The 23,752-nt window shown below is 36.8% G+C and overlaps 1 long non-coding RNA gene across 1 annotated transcript in view; it reads left to right on the top strand.

Annotated features, from left to right (window-relative positions):
* Positions 1–17,032, top strand: part of LOC105498902 (uncharacterized) — a 279,709-nt gene extending 262,677 nt beyond the window's left edge. The window contains exons 7-8 of the long non-coding RNA XR_011612302.1: positions 13,726–13,789; positions 15,842–17,032. This is a non-coding gene — a long non-coding RNA (uncharacterized lncRNA). The remainder of the gene's footprint in view (positions 1–13,725; positions 13,790–15,841) is intronic.
* Positions 17,033–23,752: the final 6,720 nt, after the last annotated feature.

The following is a 23,752-nucleotide window of genomic DNA, read 5'->3' as shown; positions in this document are numbered from 1 at the left end:
CTGTATTTTGTAATCTGATTTTAACTTATGGTGATAGATTGTGCACTAATAATTGTATTTCTCAAAGGAAGAAATAGTATAATATAAAAAGTGTTTCATAAAATGCTCAGAATTAATTCTTTTATATGGACACATTAGGGCATTTTTCTGGTTCTACCAACATAAACCATAGTCAGTGTTTTGAGAAAGCATGACTAAGTAGATCAGGATTCCAATGCTGGAGAAATATTAGGAGAAATAATAAAAAGTCGTGTTTAGTCCTTCTACCTCTTTTCTGTTAAAAGATTGTCTTCTAAATGATCCTTTTGACAAAGGTAAATTTTAATAAAACCATCACATGTATTATTTAATTCATTGGACTTTCTATTTGAACGTTTCACTGACAGCAGGGAGTTTACCGCTCTACAAACTTTCAAAGAGGGAAGTATATTGCTCTACCAAGTCATTGATAAAGTAGTGTTTTGGCAGACAATGAGAGTTAATTTGAACATTGTCTGGCAAGAGAGAAAAACAAATACCTATATCCAATTAGACTGTATCAAATCTCTTTGGACCATTCTGTGAATCTCATTGCCACCCCAGTTTACTCACTTTGCACCCTTAGAGTAGAATATGGCGCTTATGACCTTATAGGCCATGTAACTGAGAAAGTTCAATGAATGATTAAGATTAGAGACAGAATAATTCCAAGAACAGACTACTATTTTGACAAAGTGGAAAGTCAGTGTGGTTTACTGTAAACTGTTTGCGTGTGTGTGTGTGTGTGTGTGTGTGTGTGTGTGTGTGTGTGTATAATCTTGTTTTCTCAGTCTTTTGTGTGAATAACCTTGGAGAAAAGACTTTTCTTTAGGAGATAATTGGGAAGAAAAAATAGTTTAACTTTATTAGCACTTTGTTCTTTGGATTATATTTCAGATTTTAGTAATCTGGCTTTTTATTGAATGATATTTAGAAATTACAATTTTAGGTTAAATATTAATGCAATATTTTTGAAAACAAAGTAGTCAAATCCTAATTTTGAGAGCTTTACTTTTTTATTGACTTTGCCTTTTTGGAATATGTTTATCAAACATTTAAAAGCCTATCTATTTTGCAAAATTGCATATACATGCAATTTGAAATGCATCGTATTTACAGTTGTATGGTCATTTTACTAAATTTATTGTCTGGAACTCAACCTTAACCTGGAAGACCCATATGTAAGGATTTAATAATAAATTATTGTAAATCAAGAGTGTTTAAATCATACTTTTTGGGTTGAATTTTTATAATGATGTAAAATTCATGTAACATAAAATTAACCACTAACCATTTTAAGTGTATAATTCAGTGGCATTTAGCACATTAACAATGCTGTGCAACCATCACTTCCAGCTAGTTCCAAGATATTTTCATCACCCCAAAGGAAACCACATAGCCATTAAGCAGTTACTCCCTATTTCTCCCTTGCCCAGCTCCTGGCAACCACTAGTCTGTTCTCCATTTCCATAGACTTACCTTTTCTGGGTGTTTTGTATAAATGAGATCAAACAATATGTGACCTTTTGTGTCTCGCTTCTTTCACTTAGCATAATGTTTTTGAAGTTCATCCATGTTATAGCATATATCAGTACTTCATTTTTTAGAGTGGAATAATATTTTATTATATGAATAGACCTCATTTTGCTTATCCCATTCTTTCATTGATGGATATTTGGGTTGCCTCCGACTCTTGGTTATTGAAAATAGTACTGCTATAATATAACTGTGTTATATACCTGTGTTCAGTACCTTTGGTTATACACTGTACTAATCTCGGTTATCCAGTTAATATAAGGAATTGGCTTATGTGATTATGGAGGCTGAGAAGCTGAAGATCTAAAGTCGACAATCTGGAGACCCAGGAGAGATGATAGTATAGTTATGGTCTAACTTTCAAGGCTTCAGTCCCAGGAGAGCCAATGGTGTAAGTTTCAGTCTAAAGGCCGGAGAAGACCAATGTGTCAGCTCAAAGACTGTCAGGAAGAAAGAAGGAATTCTTTTTTAGTCAGCTTCTTATTCTATTCTGGCCTTCATAGATTGCATGAGGCCCACACACATTGCAAATGGCAATCTGGTTTACTCAGTTTACCAATTCAAATGTTAATTTCATCTAGAAACATCCTCATGGGAACATCTAGAAATAATGTTTAACCAGATATCTGAGTACTCCATAGCACCGTGTAGTTGACATATAAAATTAACCGTAAGAAGTGGGATTGTTAGATCATATGGTAGTTCTGTTTTTAATTTTTTGAGGAACTGGCTTACTGTTTTCCATAGCAGTTATCATTTTATTTACATTGGTTTTATTTGCATTACTGTAATGATTAGTGATATTGGGCATCTTTTCACATGCTTGTTGGCCATTTGTATATCATCTTAGGAGAAATGTCTCCTGAAGCCCCTTTCTCCATTTTTTAACGAGGTTATTCGATTTTTTTTCTTGTTTAATTGTAGTTCTTTAGATTGTCTGAATATTAACCCCATATATGTATATATATAAAATGCAAATATTCTTTCCCATGTAATATGTTGCTTTTATATTCTGTTGATTGTGCCAGTGGTACACAAAAGCTTTTAAGTTTGATGTAATCTCATTTGTCTATTTTCACTTTTGCTGCTTGTGATTTTGGAGGCATATCCAAGAAATCATTGCCAAATCTAATATTGTGAAGCTTTTCTTACATGTTTTCTTCTGGGAGTTGTATAGATTTGCATCCTACAGTTAGGCTTTTAATCCATCTGTGTTAACTTTTATATATGGTGTAAGATAAGCCCCTACCATACTCATTTGCATGCAGATATTCAGTTTTTCCAACACCGTTTTTAAACAGACTGTCCTTTCCCCATTGAGTGATTTTGGTATTTTTATCTGACATCATTTGGCCAAATATTTGATTGTTTCTTTTCAGGTCCTCTGTTTTATTACATTGGTCTATATATCTGTCTTTATGCCAGAAATATATTGGTTTTGATTACTGTAGTTTTATAACATATTATAAGATCAGGAAGTGTGAGTCCTTTAACTTTGTTCTTCAAGATTGTCTTAGCTATTTTGGGTCCTTGAAATTTCACATGAATTTTAGAATGGATTTTTCTATTTCTGTAAAAGAATGCCGTTAGGAGTTTTATAGGGATTGCTTGAATCTACAGATTACTTTGAGGAGTATTGATTTGTTAACAGTATTAAGTATTTTAATCCATGACCATAGAAGGCCTAAATCATACTTGTTGAGAGATGGTGCCTTTAAGTCATCATTTGTTTTTGTTTGTTTTTGTCTGGTAATTAGCTTAATCATTATTGTCACTTTACAATTGCTGCCCATTTCTTTGAGGAATCTGAGAGAAAAATTAGAGGAAAGTTTGGCTGGAAAACCAGAGATCACAACCAAAGTTTTGTTTATGGAGTCTCGTTTCCTCCACCGACTATCAGTGACACTATCTTCCCCAGGTCCTTGTGCCAGACCTGCCTCTGACCAGACTTGCTCAGTTTTCTTTCTATACCCCTGTCTCTGGTATGGTAACTTCTTCTTTATAATATAGTTTTTATGAATTTTCATCATTTTTGAGAGTCTGAAACCTAGTGGGCAGTTTAACAAATATTTTCTGGTAGTTAAATTAATGAAGTATCTTAAAATCATAAAAGTAACTAAAATTTAAACTGTTATTCAAGAGTGAGAAAGTGGTTGACATTATATTTACCGAAACTCCAGATTTATTTATTGAATTTCATCTCATCACTTTTCTGAACTATGAAGGAGATAGTGATGTTAGTTACATATGAAATCCTTGGTTCAGGTTATGATATTTGAAAATTTTCTAATTCTTAGTAAAATTTCTCTAAGTGTAATAAACACTGGTATGTTTTTTCCCACAGTTCATATATTTGAAAGGATTCACCAGATTACACAAAGTGTACTTTTTTTTTTTTTTACAAAAATGCAAATTATATGATACAGCAAGAGAAAGAAAAAGCAAGCCAGCACTGGGAGTCTAAGAGACATTTTGACACACCAACTCTCCAGGGCCACCTTCTTTGCACATACAGGACCAAGCTGTGTCTCTAACTTGAACCTCTAACATTTGGACCAGGAATTTTGTCTTCCTGGGAGTTAAGAGAAGCCCTCACTAGGAGTGTTATAAGTCCCTATAGTCATATAAGCAAGCCATGCTTTTCAACTGGTTATGTCGGTGGAAAACCATTAGTAAAGAAACTAAGTATCAAAGTCTCCAGGTCAGAACTTAAACAGAATTACATACACCTTACTGACCCTAGCTTAGCCAAGAGTCAAAAACCAGACATCCAGGTGTTTCCAGATTCAAAGATAGAGGTTTTCCAGCCCAGCTACAAACCCATTTTATCTTGAAAACCTAAGAAAGTAGGAGGGTCTGTAGTAAAGATTTTTTTTTTCTTTAGACAAGTTCTCACTCTGTTACCCAGGCTGGAGTGTAGCAGCGTGATCAGAGCTCACTGTAGCCTCAACCTCCTGGACTCAAGGAGCCCCTCACCTCAACTTCCTGAACAGCTTGGACAATAGGCATGTGCCACCATGAGATAATTCTTTATCTTTTGTAGAAATGGAGCCTATGTTGCCCAGGCCTAAAGAAAGGTCTGGTTTTTACCCTTGGCTTCTTGGAGGTAATCTCTAGCTCTTGGAATGTCATGCCTGATAGGAACATCTTTGCCTTCCTGGCGACCTTGAGCCAGCAAGATATTAAAAATGTGATTTAGAGTGGGGTTGGGGCTTTGAGTCATGTCCTGCAGGGCCGAAAACTTAAGACAGCCACATACATAGTCAACTGTCTAGTAATGGATAAGACTCTGGACATCAAGGCTCAGGTGAGCATCCCTGCTTGCCAATACTACCTGAGCAATGTCACACATTGATGCCAGGAAATGCTGTCCTGATTCCACAATGAGAGAACAATAGTTTCACATTTGTTACTTTGTTGGGCTTTTCTCTATGCTTCTCTTTTCTTGACTGATATTAATCTGTATTATTTCACTGTAATAAATCATAACCATGAGTCTAACACCTTTCAGTAAGTTCTGCGAGCCCTTCTAGTGAATTATCAAACCTGAAAGTAGTTTTGGGAATCCCTTGAACTTGCAACTGGTGTTAGAAGTGAGAGTGGTCTTGTAGACTGTGCTCCCTTTAACTTTCACAGGAGGTAAAAGATGGCCTTCTTTAAACCCCCCACATTCTATATTTTATAATAACAACACAGGACTTTTATCCTATATGGGAGGCCAACATAGAGATTTCAGCAGGATGTGCTGGGGAAGCACTGGAAGTACAGGTTGGATGAATAAGAAATCATAGAATTGGCTCCAATCATGAACGCTAAGGATAGAAGATTGAAGAGTGTGGATGTTTGTTCTTTACCAAACAACTTAATCATTCAGAAGAGTAAAATATAAAAAAAAATTTTACATGATATAATATAAAGGTACCTTTGGCAACTTGAAAAAGGAGATCTAAATGCATATGGAAAGAGAATCAAAGAAGAGGATGTTTGAAAAATAGACAATGCCAGGGTTTCAAGCCTGAGTGATAATGGAGAAGTTATGAGGAGGAGAGGAGCAGGTTTTAGAGATTTGCTGCCTAGAAGAGTTTTGTGCTTGTCAAGCTTGAGGTAATCTGTACGATACCCACATATAGGCTGGGCACTGTGGCTGATGCCTGTAATCCAAGCACTTTGGGAGGCTGAGGTGGGTAGATCATTTGAGGTCAGGAGTTCGAGACCAGCTTGGCCAACATAGTGAGACCCCCATCTCTACTAAAAATACAAAAAGTAGCCAGGCGTGGTGGCAGGCACCTGTAATCACAGCTACTCAAGAGGCTGAGGCAGGAGAATCACTTAAACCCGAGAGGCGGAGGTTGCACTGAGCCAAGATCATGTCATTGCACTCCAGCCTGAGTGACATAGTGAGACTCCATCACACCCAAAAAAAGATACCCACATATAAATAATCCACAGTAGCTTCTATTCTGGAGCTAAGAAGAGAAATTGAGCGTGAACACATAGCAGTGATAGTTACTTAAACCTTGTAAAATGGATAGAGTTGCCAAGTAGAGGACGGAAATGAGAAACAAAGACGATTGGGGTAGGTTTTATGAACACCTACATCAGAAATTAGGCAAAGGAGGAGAACTGGGGAGGAGCAGGTGTTACAGCTGTCATAAAGCCCAGCGTAGCAACCTACAAAAAGGAGTCTTAGAGAGGGGTGGCAGAATATCAACTTAGCATTCTTTTTAAAACTGCATACTTATAAACGCACATTTTTGTTATCATTAGGCTTTTGTTTACTTCTTGAACAAGTTTGAGTCGATACAGCCTCATCACCCTTTTATATGTCAGCACGTTTTTCTCTAAAAATCTCTTACAGTACCACTTACGAGTTGTATTATCTGGTTGCTTTCTTCTTTTATAGATTATAAATTTATTAAGGAAGGGCCCAGATACACAAGTAGCCCATAATTAGTGCTCCAGTTCAAAACATTCCTGTCATAGTTCAGTAGTTTAAAAAAAAAAAAATCAGTCTTCCAGTTAAGGGAAGTAAGGTTTCTCTGAACAAAAGCAAATCTCTGTGTCCCTTGAGTTACCTATTTTTATTACTAGAATATTTTCAAAGTATAATTTTCAGAAATTAAAAATATGATGCAGACTGGGCACGGTGGCTTACACCTGTAATCCCGGCACTTTGGGAGGCCGAGGCGGGTGGATCACCTGAGGCCAGGAATTCGAGACCAGCCTGCCCAACATGGAGAAACCCGGTCTCTACTAAAAATACACAATTAGCCAGGCGTGGTGCACGCCTGTAATCCTAGCTACTCGGCAGGCTGAGGCAGGAGAATTGCTTGAACCCAGGAGGCGGAGATTGCAGGGAGCTGAGATCGCGCCATTGCACTCCAGCCTGGGCAACAGGAGTGAAACTCCATCTCAAAAAAAAAAAAAAAAAAAAAAGCTCTGCTGTGTTGCACTCGTGAAATGCTGACATTTCGGTTTATGTTGTCGGGACTCACTTTACAATCAACAAAGATAAAACTATTATAGAAATGCCAAACTATTAATGACTGTTGTTTAATTTCATTAGAAGAAAAGATGGCTTATCCTTGAAAATGATTTGTTTGTAAAATGTGGTGGCAACATTTTGAATTATTCTTGTTTGAATACACAGATTGTTTACCAAATGCTTTCAGCAAATTAAACAAAATGTGAAATTGGGTTTGACCTCTGCAACTGTCTTTCTCATCTATGATTTTATCACTTTTACAAGATCCTTGATAAGATTTCTCATGGAACATGTGGATCAGCAAAGAACGTTCTTGTTTTTTTCCACTTTATCATATACTATTGTATTTCACTTTCTTTAAGCTATATCCTCTAGCAGGCATAGCACTGGGGGCACCGCTGAGCCTGTTGGCATCTGTTAATATGGCTGTAGGATGTGATGAGTCATGGATTGTCCTGGGCATTAATTACACTGTCCATTGACTTTGGATACAATAATACGTTCTTGTTTTATGTTGGCTGTACTGTGATATTACTAAAGGAAGGTGTTCCTTAATTCCAATAAATGTCATTTCTATTTTGTGAAATCCGCTTTGTAGTTCTTTGCCTCCTTTCTCTTTCCATGGTTCTCCTTCATATTCTAGACTTTTGTTTTCTTTTTTTTTGTTTAGCCTGAGGTGGAAGGACATTTCTTTGTGGAAAATAAATAAATGACATAACACATTAAATAATTCAAACTTGGCTCAGTTGAAGTGTTTACAGTCCCAGAGTCTTGTACTATCCTTAAACCAGAGTAATTTAAATTATACTCATGTTAATATTTAAATTAAGTAACTAAAATATTACTCCCTGTGTAAACATCAAATCAACATTTTACCTGAATTCTGAGGTTATCAGGATACAAAGCATTTCAGATATGTTACAGGTTATTTTTTTAGCAATCTTGAAAGTCTTTTTCCTACTTCAAAATTTGACAGTATAAGAGAAGCCTTTTTCTGTGTGATTCTTTAAGATCAAATATATGTCAAACTGTCAGATAATTTCTTCTAGCTGGAAATAACAAATATTACAGATCAGTACGATATAACCTTAGCTGTTGGGGAGACAATCTCTTTGATATTGAGAAAATTTGAAAGTGTGTCATACATCAGTTTAAGAATAGATGCTCCTTGGTAAGGAGTAGTAGAATTCTGGGTAAATTGTACTTCTAATAGGTTTTTGGGATATTTTTAGGGTTCTCTATATATATGATCATATAATCTGAGAAGAGAGATGATTTAGCTTTCCCCTTTCCATTTGGATATCTTTTTGAATTTCCTCTTCTTGCCTAATTGTTCTGGTTAGGACTTTAAGTGCTATGTTGAATAGACTGGCAAACCTGGAAATACTGGCTTTGTTCTTGATCTTAGAGAAAAGCCTTTCAGTCTTTCAACACCGCGTGTGATGTAAACTGCGGGCTTTTTTTTTATTTTATTTTTTTCTTTGAGATGGAGTCTTACCCTGTCACTCAGGCTGGAGTACAGTAGCCCAATCTCAGCTCACTGCAAGCTCTGCCTCCTGGGTTCATGCCATTCTCCTGCCTCAGCCTCCTGAATAGCTGGGACTACAGGCGCCCGCCACCTCGCCTAGCTAATTTTTTGTATTTTTGGTAGAGACGGGGTTTCACCGTGTTAGCCAGGATGTTCTCGATCTCCTGACCTTGTGATCCGCCTGCCTTGGCCTCCCAAAGTGCTGGGATTATAGGCGTGAGCCACCACGCCTGGCCAAACTGGGGGCTTTTTATTTATTACCTTTGTTATGTTGAGGTAGTTTCTTTCAATTCCTAGTTTGTTTAGTGTTTTTATGGTAAAATTTGAATTTTGACAAAGTTGTTAGTCAAATGCTTTTTCTGCATCAACTGAAATAATCATGTCAATTTCTTCATTATTCTGTTAATTTGGTGTGTTATACTGACTGATATTTATTTGGTGTAACATTCTTGCATTCCAGGAATAAATCTCACTTGATCACTGTGTATAACCCCTTTAACCTGCTATCAAATTCTGTTTGCCAGTATTTTGTTGAGGATTTTTCCATCAATATTCATCATGATGGTCTCTTGTTTTATTTTCTTGTAGTGTCTTTGTGTGTGGTTAGTATTAGACTATCTCTGGCCTCAGAGAATGAGTTTGAAAGTGTTTTCTATTCGTCAATATTTTGGGAGAGTTTGACAAGGATTGGTGTTAAATCCTTAAATGTTTGATAGACTTCATCAGTCAAGCCATCTGATTCTAGGTTTTCTTTGTTGAGAGATTTTTGATAACTGCTTTGATCTCCTTACTCCTTATAGATCTATTAAGGTTTTCTATTTCATCTTGACTTTGTCTTGGTAGACTGTATTTCTAGGAATATATCCATTTCATCTAGGTTAAACAATTTATTGGTGTATAATTGTTCCTATTAATTTCTCATAATCCTTTTTATTTCAGTGAAATCAATTGTCATGTCCCCACTTTCATTTCTCATTTTAGCCATTTGAGCTTCCTCCTTTTTTTTTTTTTTTTTTTTTTTTTTTTTTTTTTTTTTGAGACGGAGTCTCGCTCTGTCGCCCAGGCTGGAGTGAGTGGCGCTATCTGGGCTCACAGCAAGCTCCGCCTCCCGGGTTCCCGCCATTCTCCTGCCTCAGCCTCCCGAGTAGCTGGGATTACAGGCACCTGCCACCACGCCCAGATAATTTTTTTGTATTTTTAGTAGAGACGGGGTTTCACCGTGTTAGCCAGGATGGTCTCTATCTCCTGACCTCCTAATCCACCCGCCTTGGCCTCCCAACGTGCTGGGATTACGGGTGTGAGCCACCACGCCTGGCTCCTTTTTCACAGTTGTTCTAGCTAAAGGCTTGACAGTTCTGTTCATGTTTTACGTAGTCAACCCTATGTTTCACTAATTTCTCTATTGTTTTTCTAGTCTCAATTTTGTTTATCTCTGCTGTAATCTTTATTGTATCTTTTTGTGTGCTAGATGTGTGAAGTGTCTTCTTTTTCTACTTCCTTAAGGAATAAAGGTACGTTGTTGATTTAGTTCCTTTATAGTATAAACATCTACAGCTATAAAATTCCTTCTTAGTATTACTTTTTCAGCATCTCACAAGTTTGAATATATTGTGTTTACATTTTAATTTCTCTCAATATATTTTCTAATTTTCTTTGTGTTTTTTTCTTTGACCCATTGGTTACTTAAGGGTTTGTCATTTAATTTCCACACATTTGAAGACTTTCCAGTTTTCCTCCTGCTATTGATTTGTAGTTTCATTCCATCGTAATAAAAAAAGGTACCTTGATGATTTTAATCTTTTAAGTGTATTAAGACTTTTTTGGGGGCTTAGCATATGGTTTATCCTGAACTATGCTCCATGTATACTTGAGAACGAAATGTGTATTCTATTGTTTTTGGGTGAAGTGTTTTGTATATGTCTGTCAGTTTCAATTGGTCTATAATGTTGTTCAAGTCCCCTATTTCTTTATTGATCTTTTCTCTGGATGTTTCATCAATTATTGAAATTGTGATATTAAAGTCCCCATAATTATTGTAGATCAATATTTTCCTCCTTTCAATTATGTCAAGGTTGGTTTCATAAATTTAGGAGCTCTCAGGCTCAGTGTGTATATATAAAAATATATATATATGTATTTATAAGTATCGTATCTTCTTGGTCAATTGACCCTTTTGTCATTACATAGTGCCCTTCTTTCTCTCTTGTGACAGCTTTCAACTCAACATCTCTTTTATCCAATATCAATATAGTCACTTGCTGCTCCTTTTTTAATATTTGCATGAATTGTCTTTTTTTTCATTCTTTCTCTTCCCCAATGCATGTCTTCGGATTTATAACAAGTCTTGTGTAGACAGTATATAGTTGCATCTTGTTTTTTCATCCATTCTGCCAAAATATATCTTATGATTAGCAATTTACTCTTGCCATTTTGCTAATTTTTTGTCTATGTCTTATAGTTTTTTTCCCTTTATTTCTCCCTTACTGCCTTCCTTTGTGTTCAGTTGATTTTTTAGTGACATTTATTTGATTTTCTTCTTATTTCTCTTTGTATACATTCTCTAGATATATCTTTTTGTGTTACCATAGGGATTACATAAAACAGTTGTTAGAAAAATCAATTTTAAACTGATAGCAACTTCAATCACATACAAAAACTCTACTCCTTTATAACTCTCTTCACACTCCCATTTTATGCCACAAATTATCTTTCTATATTGTGTACCCATTAATATAGATTTATAGTTATGCTTTTTAAACTTTAAATCCTATTAAATAATTAAAAGTGGCATTACAAGTAAGAATTATAATAACACAATTTTAAATATTTGTCCATACATTTATCTTTACCAAAGAACTTTATATTTTTATAAGGCTTGAAGTTACTGCCTAGTGTCCTTTGTTTCAAGTTGAAGGACTTTCTTTAACATTTCTAATAGGAATGGTGTAGTGGTTACTATCAAGCAAGTGACATCAGTTTCCTGTCACGAGGGGTGAACACCCTGACACTTCTGCCTACTGCATCTTGGTGTTGGAGTTGCCAAGGAAAACACAGCACAGCCAATCACCGAACAGATTAATGCTTTACTCACATAGAGTAGAGGCAGAGCATGATCAGCTCCACTACTGGTCATAGGTCTCCTATGGCCAGCAGGTCCTGCCCAGCAGCTGACACAGGACAACTTGTCTGTCCATACCTCTCTTGTGCTACAGAAGGACCCTTCCCCTCCCTGCAGGGGACAATTGTAGTATCAGGTTTGGCTAGGTGCCATAATATGTGCAATTTTAAGATGAAAAGAGGAATACACATTGAGTCTGAAACAGGCTAAGATATTCCCACACAGGTGATAATCCCAATACAGGATATGAAGGTTCTTTATTCTCTTGGTAAAAAAGTGGTCCAGACCCTAGGCCCGTTGTCACATGGCCAAGTGAGGGTCAAAAGATTGCATGCACAAGACTGCCTTTCCCAACAGTAACAAACTCCTCAGTCTTTATCTGGAAATGTCTTACTTCTCTTCATTTTTTGAAAAGCAGATTTGCTGAATACAGTATTCTCAGGTGACAGGATTTTTAAAAATCAATTAAATATATCATTCCACTGCCTTTTGCCCTGCAAATTTTCTGATGAGAAATCCAATGTTAATATTATAGATTTTCTTGTACATGCTGAGTCACCTTTCTCTTGCTGCTTTCGAGATTCTCTTTGACTTTTGACAATTTGATTATAATATGTCTTAGTGTGGATCTTTGTGGATCCATCCTATTTAGAATTTACTGAGCTTCCTGTATTTGTACATTCATTTCTTTTTTTTTTTTTTTTTTTTTTTTTGGAGAGGGAGTCTCACTCTGTCACCCAGGCTGGAGTGCAGTGGTGTGTAATCTTGGCTCACTACAACCCCTGCCTCCTGGGTTCAAGTGACTCTTGTGCTTCAGCCTCCCGAGCAGCTGGGACTACAGGCATGCACCACCACACACGGCTAACTTTTTTTTTTTGTATTTTTAGTAGAGACAGCGTTTCACCATGTTGGACAGGCTGGTCTCGAATTCCTGGCCTCAGGTGATCTGCCTTCCTCGGCCTCCCAAAGTGCTGGGATTACAAGTGTGAGCCACCGCGCCCAGCCTGTATATTCATTTCTTTCCTCATACTTGGGAAGTTTTCATCCATTGTTTCTTCAGATAAGCTCCCTGTCTCTTTATTTCTCTCTTCTTGTGTTAATTCCATAATGTATATGGTTCACTTGACAATGTCCCATATGTCCCTTAGGTTCTGTTCACTTTACTCATTCTTTTTTCTTTTTGCTCCTCAGATTCAACAATTACAAATGACATATCTTCAAGTTTACTGATTCTTTCTTCTGCCTGATCAAGTCTCCATATAGTACATTTTTCAACTAAGTTATTCTGTTTCTCAGGTTCAGAATGTTTGTTTGTTTTTTTGTGATTTTTAAATTTTTAAACAAATTCTTTGTTGATATTCTCATGTTGTTCGTAAAATATCTCCCTTAGTTTGCTTATTTGTCTGTTCACGTTCTCCTTCAGCTCATTGAGCATACTTTAGACATCTTTATTGTTTGAACATCTTTATCAAATAATCCTAAATTCTGCTGTTCTTTAAGATCAGTTTCTGGAGATTTATTTTGTTCCTTTGAAGGGGCTATGTTTTCCTGTTCCTTTGTATGTATGCCTTGGATCTTTTGTTGAAAATTGAGCATTTGAAAAAAGTAGCCTTGTCTCCTAGCTTTTTGTGGACTGGCTCTGTGCAGGGGAAGACCTTTACTAATCATCCTGGCATAGAGGCACAGGCTTCTTTCATACCTTTACTGGAGATGTGTCTTTCCTTGCCTTGTGTGTATGCTTTTGTTCCAGTTCCCCATTTAAAGACTGCTTTAAATGTCTTAATTTCCCTAAGAGGCATATTGCTGCTGCTTCTTAGAGGTCGGGGAATTTTTATTATATTCCTTTGTCTATAATCTGTGCCACCAGTGGGTCTTCTGACCTCCTGTGGCTCTTAGTCACCATGGTGCCTGTCACTGTTTTAAATGACCTTGAACCTGCTATTCAAACTATACCACCATTCCCATCAACTTTTTGAATCAGGCAAGATAGAAATAGTCTGCCAGTCAATCTCCAGATAAGCTTCTCTCTTCCTCTTCCAGTTTGAGGCCAGAACTTGGATTGGGCAAATTCCTCCTGATCACACCACACTACGTTGAAGACGAGGTAGGTTAAGGGCAAGAAAAATGCCATGAAATTTAGTATTGCTTCTATGTGGCTTTTTTTTCAGTTAGGCATTTGTTTTGTTGCTGCAGCTTCTTAGCTAATTTTAAGAGTTCTTACAAAGCAACTTTGGTCTATGTATTTTTTATTTGACATTTTTATGGGAAAATATGGCCCTGGAACTTCCTAGTCTGCTACTTGCTGATATATCTTTAATGAATGAAATAAATTAATAAAATCAGAAACAGGACATATTTTATAATATAAATATACAATATCTTAAGAAGAACAATTTGGACGATGGCATGAATGTTAATCCTTCTCTTTTAGCAAAAACGTTTCCACATTATTAACAGCACTCCCTCTCTCAGGGAGTGCCAAAGTAGAGTTCTTTTAGTATTGGAGACCCAGCTCTTAGTGTTTAGGTTTATGTACATCTGCTGTCCTTCTGAACAGTATATTACTTCAAAGTTAATCATTTATTACCTACTTCTAAAAGAAGCAGTAGCTTCTAGTTAACATAGTTGTCAACTGCTTAGATTTAAAATAATACAACGTAATTTAATGTCTGACTGTGATAAATGCCTGTGAGATTTGCCTCCAGATGCAGTCACTAGTCCCCCCTTGCTGGGCATCCTTCTCTCATGCCCTGTTCTCCAAAGGCCCTCAAACCTTTTCTTCCCAAGGAGGAGTGTATTAGTCTGTTTTCACACTGCTGATAAAGACATACCTCAGACTTGGTAATTTATAAAGGAAAGAGGTTTAATTGACCTACAGTTCCACATGGCTGAGGAGGCCTCAGAATTATGGTGGAAGAGCAAGGGATGCCTTACATGGCAGCACGCAAAAAGAGAATGAGAACCAAGTGAAAGGGGTTTCTCCTTATAAAACCATCAGATCTTGTGAGACTTATTCACTACCACAAGAACAGTATGGGGGAAACTGCCCCCATGATTCAATTATCTCCCACTGAGTCCCTCCTACAATATGCGGGAATTATGGGAGCTACAATTCAAGATGAGATTTGAGTGGGGACACAGACAAACCCTATCAAGGAATTCTTCTAAAGAAGTGGCATCAGATCTTCCTTACTTGCTCATTGTCATGATCCTGCATTTAATTGGTGGGGCAATTCCACATACTGCAGTATCACTGTAACTCTGCAATTCCCCTGAATAGACGGAGCATGCAGGTGAAACTGTATGCTCCATTAAAAGAAGAAGACAAAATAACAATTTAAAAAGTGTAAGAATGAAAATTTTTGTTTTCTCAGCCATCATATAAGCATTTGTATTATATAAACTTGTAGTCAAATATTATGGAGTCATGTTTGTTGGAGATTTAAAACATGATATAATTGTAATGTATCATATTTAAGCAAATAAGTGATTCTGTACCAGCTACTTGAATTGGACATATTTGATTTTTTAATGCTAAGTTATAAACAATTTATACATTTTATAAATATGTAGTATCACTTTCAACTCAAATTCTTTGAGAACAATTCCCTAATGGAAACATTAAAAATCATGGAATGCAATAGAAAGGAAATTACCAAAAACACCTACAAAACATAAAGATGAAATTCAAGTGGTCCAATGGATAGGAAAATGTCCTGGGGTTGAGAAAATTAAGGACCTTAAAAAATTGTTGATTAAGTGGCTTCATCCAAGATTACTACTTTTTCAAAAACAAGATATGAGAAGATTTAAATGATGTAGTTCAGAATACTTAGAAATGTATTTCATGGCCTTAAACAGGATAGACTCTTAAAAATAAATGGTCAGATTAACAACTGATGATGTCCTGCATCCTATTCAAATGGGATTTCAAGCGTTTATGAGCACACCATGGTAGTAAGAAATTGGAAGAAACTGCAACCTTTAGCATGAGGATGTTTGCAAAACGGCGCAAAGTTGGAAGAGGAATAGAAATGACAGAAACATCTCTCTACAGCATTATAATTGCTCAATGTGTATATTTAGCACTTGATTTTATAGATGAAAAATTGAAACTGAATTTAAGAATAAATGTCTTTATTATTTCTATTTACAGATAGAGAACAGGAATGGAGAATTCAAGTGACTCACCAAAGTCACACAGCAATTTTAAGTGTTGAAAATGCAACCCAGATCCAACTCCAATTTTGCAGGTCTCCTTATCTATGTTCTGCCTTTCAGAATCAGGAATAGTCCCTATTGACTCTCAGTAAAAGTGGTGAAAATGCTAAAATACAAGGTCCTTAATGTAGATTTGAGATTTTCTAAATAAGTTACTTTTTTTTTTAGAAATAATTTGACAAAAGTGACATTCATTTCTTTCAACAGACGTTGAGTGCTTATTATATGTCCCTGGGTCTGAATATTTTATGTGTAGTTATTTAAAGTAGTGAATAAACAGAAGCAAATATAGATTACCAAATTATAGAACGTAATGTGTTTGTTAATGGGTGTACCTCTAAATTAATATACTGGATTCTTTCAGATAAATATCATTTCACTGTTTTAATAGATAAACAGATGAGCTCTTTTAGAGGTTAAATAATATTGCCAGCGTCATACAGCAAATAGTTGACCCAGACTTGGAACCCAAGTCAGCAAAGATTGTGAATCCCTTAATTTTCAGCGATGTCACACTGAGTGTTAGGATCTCTCAGTTTCACTAACAGAAAAGTTGTTGACATATGTAAACTCTAAATTTAATTGTTCATAAGAAACTAATAATTTACATAGATTTGAAATGAATCAGGCATCTAGAAATAAAATGCATTTAAATATTCATTGATGGTCATTTCGGGGACAAAGAGTAAATTTAGTGGCTTACCAGCCACCAAAAATGGGTTTCTGCTGGTTAGAGATGAGACTCAGCTGGGGAATGGGCAGGAAGATTTTAAATGAATGGTACCCATCCTGTGCATTGAACACAAGACCAGAGCGCTTCAGGCAGTTGCATAATCCATTACTCCTGGCCACTCACACAGATGAAGTTATAAAGGGACAAAAAAGTGTGGTATCGAGATTTTGGTTTCTGTATTCAGAGACGTCTGGATATGAATTCCAATTTCCCCATTCACCCACTGTTTCTTTGAGTAAGTACTGCTAATTTCCATTGTAAATTTTGGGTAGTAAGAGCTAGCCATAGTGTTATAAAATAATATATGTGAAACTCCTACACAGGGCCCAACACACCATAGGCACTTGGTAAATATTAACAGTCTCTGAATCTTGCCCTATAATCTCTTACCAGCTACTCAAGATCTTGGGGACTCTGTGTCCTTATCTGTACAAGAGGGATAACCACAGTACCTGTCTGCTAGGGTTGTTTTAATAATTAAAAAATTTCAAGGATATAAAGTATTTGGTATGTGTTCATGCCCACTTGGGTCACTGGGTTAATATCAGTCATTTTGTTGTTGTTGTTAGATTTTGCACAGATAAGAAAGTCTGAGTGACAAGGAAGCATGAGTTGCCAATGCCAGATAAAGGATTACTGGCAGACCCCGCCAGACAGCAGTATCTCCAAACTCTGAGTTTATTGCTCTTTGTCCTCCAACAAAAAGTTTCACTAAACATTAAGACTGGAAACAAGAAAATCTAGAGACCTAATTGTGCTCATTCTCATAACTGCCGATTCAGACTCCACAAACCACTGTAGATGGATATGGCTGTGGTCAGTTTACAGTGAATCCAGTAACAAGAATAAGTGTTACTCCTTGGTAAAAGGCAAGGAAACTACTACTGATGCTCGAATTTGAAATATAATTATAAATACATAATTGTAACCACGTTGCCTAACAAATATTCCAATCAAATTTTACAAGTTTGAGTTTCTAAAAACAATCTTCTGTGAATATTATAATCTTTCCCCCTAGCACACCTGCTGGCACCTGGTAGCACCCTGTACTGTACTACATTTGATGGACAGGAAGCACAGCCTGCTCACACTGGAATGATGTTCCATCTATACATGGATCACTATAAGACTTGTTTAGCAATGTGGTTTCCACTATGTATGTATTTCAGCGTTTTCTTTTATAGACTAGGAGGGCATTTAGTTTTTACTTTAAAGGTGAAAATAAATTTGAATGTACCCCTCTGAATGACAAGTAAAAATATTATTAGTAAAATAATGGATTTATTCCTAAAAAGAATATATTTTTTTCCATAAGCCTTATAGCAAGTAATCCTAAAGAAAAATTGATGAGAGGTAGAATTATGATCATTGCCACAGTCATAATTATGATCATTGCCACAGTCATAATTTAGAGCACACACTACATAGCTAATTCTTAGGTTCTATCTGATGGGCTGTATTTTCTGTGATTAGTCTTTGGAAGCCTGGGCATTAACACCTAAATGATTATGAATATTATTATCAGTTTTAAATAGGACAGTGAACCTCAGTTCAGGTAATAACATTTTTCTTAAAAAGTCAATCTTATTCAACCCAATAGGGCTATGTTTTTTCTTTTTAAAAATTATTTTTAATTGATACACAATAGTTGTACGTACATATTTATGGGATGCATGTGACACTTTCATACATGCATACAATGTATAATGATCAAATCAGGGCAGTTGAAGTATCTCTCTTCTCAAATATTTATTATTTCTTTGTGTTGGAAAAATTCCTAATTGTTTCTTCTAGCTATTCTGAAATATAAAATAAAGTATTATTTACTATAGTCACTCTATTGTGTTATCAAACACTGGAACTTGCTCATCTAACCACATTTTGTACCTCTTAACCAATCACTAGAACTTACTCATCTAACCACATTTTTGTACCTCTTAACCAATCACTAGAACTTACTCATCTAACCACATTTTTGTACCTCTTAACCAATCTGTCTTCATCTCCCTCCTCCCCTTCCCTGCCTTTGGTAACCATTATTCTATTCTCTATCTCCATGAGATCAACTTTTTAGCTCTCACATATAAATGAGATTGTGTCATATCTGTCTTTCTGTGCCTGGTTTATTTCACTTAAAATAGTGTCCTCCAGTTCCATCCATGTTACTGTAAATGACAGGATTCCTTCTTCATGGCTGAGTAGTGTTCCGTTGTGTGGATACATCACATTTTGTTTATTCATTCATCCATTGATGGACACTTAGCTTGATTCCATATCTCAACTATTGTGAATACTGCTGCGATAAACATGGGAGTACAGATACCTCTTTGATATAGTGATTTTTCATTATTTTGGATTTGTGGGATTGTTGGATCATATGGTAGCTATATTTTTAGTTTTTGAGGGACCTCCACACTGTTTTTCATTCAATAGGACTTTTGACCAATACAGATGACATACAACTCTGGATGAACTGGAACTTGAGAACTGGAATTATAAAGACTACAGAAATACATATAATTTTTCAAAAGCTCTAGAAAATATTTCACATTATTCTTATCTGTGGAAACACAGAAAATACAGAAGCATGCATTAGCTTTTCCAGGCATTCTGAATCACAGAAGCTTAAAAGTAAAATGGATCTTAAAGATCCATTCTAAGGCAGATCAACATTCCACTCAGTCCAAAACCCACATCCACAGTGTTCCAGATACATAGCGCACTCATTTCCTCACAGGCATCTGGAGATGGAGAGCCCCTCATAATAAAAGCTGACTTTTTAAATTAAATTTTATTTTATATTTTATTTTATTTTATTTTATTTTTTGAGACAGAGTCTAGCTGTCACCCAGGCTGGAGTGCAATGGCGGATCTCGGCTCACAGCAACCTCTACCTCCGGGTTCAATCGATTCTCCTGTCTCAGCCTCCTGAGTAGCTGAGATTACAGGCATGTGCCACCATGCGCAGCTAATTTTCTATTTTTAGTATTTCTACTAAAACCCATTTCTGGGGTTTCTCCATGTTGGTCAGGCTTGTCTCGAACTCCCGATCTCAGGTGATGAGCCACCGTGCTCGGCTGGCAAAAGCTGACTTCTATTAAGGGCTTACCACATGACCATAGGTAAAGGAGGGCAAAAACTATCGTTCATTTTACTTCCTTAAATAGGCAATGCAAATGAAACAGCAATAAATTCATTGCTTAGGTTTTCAGAAAAGTTTTGACAGTTTCAGAAATGGTATCTCAAAGGAAAGACAATTCTATGAACTTACCACAGTTTGTTTAACCATTCACTGTAGGAAAACATTTGGGTTGTTTCCAGCTTTTGGTTAATACAAGTAAAGTCACTATGAACAACTGTACACATGTTTTCATGTGAACAGAAATGTTCATTTCTCTGTAATACTGTAATGCCTAAAACTTTTATTGCTGGGCTGTATGATAGGTATGTGTTTAGTTTTATTTTAAAAACACCATATAGTTTTATGAAAGCACCATCTGTTTTATAAACACCACCTACTCTTAAGTCCTGAAGACTTTCTTCTATGTTTATTTTTCTAAAATATTTATAGTTTTGGGCCAGGCACGGTGGCTCATGCCTGTAGTCCTAGCACTTTAGGAGGCTGAGGAGGGTGGATCACCTGAGGTCAGGAATTGGAGACCCCATCTCTACTAAAGATGCAAAGATTAGCCGGGCATGGTGGTGGGCGCCTGTAATCCCAGCTGCTCGGGAGGCTGAGGCAGGAGAATTGCTTGAACCTGGGAGGCGGAGGTGGCAGTAAGCCGAGATGGCGCCACTGCACTACAGCAGGGAAGAATTTGTGATCCACTTTTAGTTCATTTTTGGTAAGGTCTGAGATTGAATGTAAAGTTCATTATTTTATCCATGGATGCATAGTAATTGTCCCCAACACAATTTATTGAAATGTTATCCTTCCTCCATTTAATTGTTTTTACGGATTCATTGGGCATAATTGTGTGGGTCTATTTTTGGATTCCCTAGTCTGTTCCTTTGGTCTACATGTCTCTGCCTCTGTCAGCACCACATTGCATTGTTTTCTGTAGACATATAGCAACACCAGGCACAGGGATTCCTCTCACTTTACTCTTTGAAAATTGTTTTCACTATTTTTGGTCTTGTGCCTTTCCATATACGTTTTAGAATAAACTTGTTTATGTCTACAAAACGCTTTTTTAGGACTTTGATAAAAATTGCACTAAATCTATAAATCAACTTTTAAAGTATTGACATCTTTAATATGTTGAAATTTCCAATTCATGAACACGATATATATCCACTTATTTAGGTCTATGATTCCTTTCATCAGCACTTTCTGAATTTTAGGATACAGATCTTTTATGTATTCTGTTAAAATTTGTACATAATTTCGTACCTAAATATTACCTTTTCTTTGAAATAATTTTAAATCATATTGTGTTTTAAAGTTCATCTCCACATGTCTGTCGTTAGTATCTTTGTGTGTTGATCTCACATCCTAAAAACTTGCTGAATTCACTTAACTAGTTCTACTGAGAAAATCATGTCATCTACAAACTGGGAGTGTTTTAATTTTTTCTTCTATTTCTTTTTTATTTTTAAAATAGAGAACCCACAGTTTAGTTTTATTAAGAGAAAAAAAAAAAGAAACTTTCAATCATAGAAGAAGAAACTTAGCCATACACTCGGAAACTACTCAGATTACTCATGCAATGAAGACAGTATTTTGCTAATAGAATTGATTTGCTGCTGCATTTGTCTAACATTAGCAACTGTAAACAGAGCAGTACAACTAGTGTTTGGAACGATCTTTATAGTGTTACAGTGTCAGACACATTTTGCTTCTCATCACGCCACAGTTCTCTTGGCGCACCTCGGCTTCTTTCTCTTCCATGGAGTCATTTTGATATTGAAGGATTTGTCAGTTTCCTCAGGAGTTGATCATATTGGCAAGAGTGTTGTATGTAACATCAAGGAGACTTTTGAAGTCTAAGTAGTCTGCAGCCAGAATAAGTTTAAAAAGTGCTCCTTGGTCAACTTTAAGGAATTCCTGATCCCAGACAAGAGTATGGTCTGTTCCCCTTTCTTTGTTCTCATCACCCTGGGGAGGAGGAGGGTCATCCTTGTGGTGAGTGCACCATGGCATGACCTTTTTAAATATTGCTGCATCAACATTTGGTAGAGAAACCAAGTCATCATCTCCTTCATCATTCATCATCCACAAAATCTTCCAACATGGTCTTGTTAATCACAGATTGTCAGTTTCCATATCAACTTCACATATCTCTGCATCAGAACTCTGCATCACGAATGGGGCAACTTTTTTTTTTTTCCTTGAGATGGAGTCTCACTCTGTAGCCCAGGCTGGAGTGCAGTGGCGCCATCTCGGCTCACTGCAAGCTCCGCCTCCCGGGTTCCCGCCATTCTCCTGCCTCAGCCTCCGGAGTAGCTGGGACTACAGGCACCCCCCACCACGCCCGGCTAATTTTTTATATTTTTAGTAGAGACGGGGTTTCACTGTGTTAGTCACGATGGTCTTGATCTCCTGACCTCATGATTCGCCCGCCTCGGCCCCCCAAAGTGCTGAGATTACAGGCATGAGCCACTGTGCGGGGCCAGGAATGGGGCAGCTTTTCCAGAAGCTGCAACTTCTAGATCAGGAACATACTGTTCTTTGTAAAAGGCAACAGTTTTTTCTTTGCCAGGGAGAGTCAGTGATGTGATTCTACCTACATTGTTTCAAGAAATGTTACAAGAAAAATCAAAGCAACACCCTTGAATGTTGGGGGCTTGTCAGTTATTCCCGCAGCCCCCTGCACATCAGTGCAACCGAGGACCCTGAAAAAGATGTTTAACTTGCCAACTAACGAGACGTCACGTATACAGTAAAACATTTGAATGTTAGAGGGATTTAAAAAAATACTTTGTAAGCATTTACAGTTCCAACATGCAGCATATTAATTCCAGTTACACATTTTTGCAACAGTATATACAGTGAGTCAGCTCAGAGCCTCATTCACAAAATAATTTACCCTCTTATTCCTTTATGATGAATTTTACGAAAACCTGTGTTAGACATTTTTTTAACAGAAACACAGACTAAGCACTTCATACAGGCGCTTCAGGAGCTACTTGTAGCTGCTAGAACATCCTTTCTACTCCGCTAGAAGCTAAGGGGTTGTTGGGAGAAGGCGCATGGCGGGAGGCAGATAGGAGGAGGAAGCAGCTCCTACCAGTCAACAAAGCGTTGTATTTACTTTCAGTTTTAAGTGACCATTTTCGAGGTCTCACCAAATGCACTTTTTAATGACAATATTTTAAATTATAATATACAGAATTCTGCTTAGACCTTAAGAGGCTTTTATGAAAACCGAAGCATAAACTTGTTTTCATGGTAAAGGGGATTTTTGAATCTTTTTAAAGCTACAATAAGTTGAGATACACATGCAGAGACACATGCACACATATATTCAGATTAATGAAGAAATCGTATTGTGAAGTCTGTAACATCAGAGGCCTATTTTTAGTGCTAAGGTTAAACAAATAATCAGTAATTTTCATCTTATTTTAGTTCTGAAATGTATATGCTCTTTTAACCATGAGTACCTTGAAGATCAAAGAGTATACCTAGCACGAAGGGAAACTTTGCTCATCTGTTAAAGATAACTTCAGAATTTAAGTGAACTCTACCTTGCAATCTCTGGGAGGAAAATAACTTGAAAATGAGCAAAAGAACGCATGAAAACTCAGGCAGGGTACAGTGGCTCACGCCTGTAATCCCAGCACTTTGGGAGGCCAATGTGGGGGGATCACTTGAGGTCAGGAGTTCAAGACCAGCCTGGCCAACATGGTGAAACGCCATCTCTACTAAAAATACAAAACTGAGCCAGGCATGGGGGCAGGTGCCTGTAATCCCAGCAACTCTAGAGGCTAAGGCAGGAGAATTGCTTGAACCCTGGAAGCAGAGGTTGCAGTGAGCCAAGATCATGCCACTGCACTCCAGCCTGGATGATGGAGCAAGACTCCACCCACTGCCCCCCAAAAAAGAAAGCATGAAAATTCAGGCAGTCTGCATAGATCCTATGGAAAAGAAAGACTGGATGGAGGCCAGGATTT

The sequence above is a fragment of the Macaca nemestrina genome, chromosome 14 (genome assembly GCF_043159975.1).
Source record: "Macaca nemestrina isolate mMacNem1 chromosome 14, mMacNem.hap1, whole genome shotgun sequence".
In the NCBI taxonomy this organism is placed as follows: domain Eukaryota; kingdom Metazoa; phylum Chordata; class Mammalia; order Primates; family Cercopithecidae; genus Macaca; species Macaca nemestrina.
This window is presented reverse-complemented; position numbering and strand designations above follow the sequence as displayed.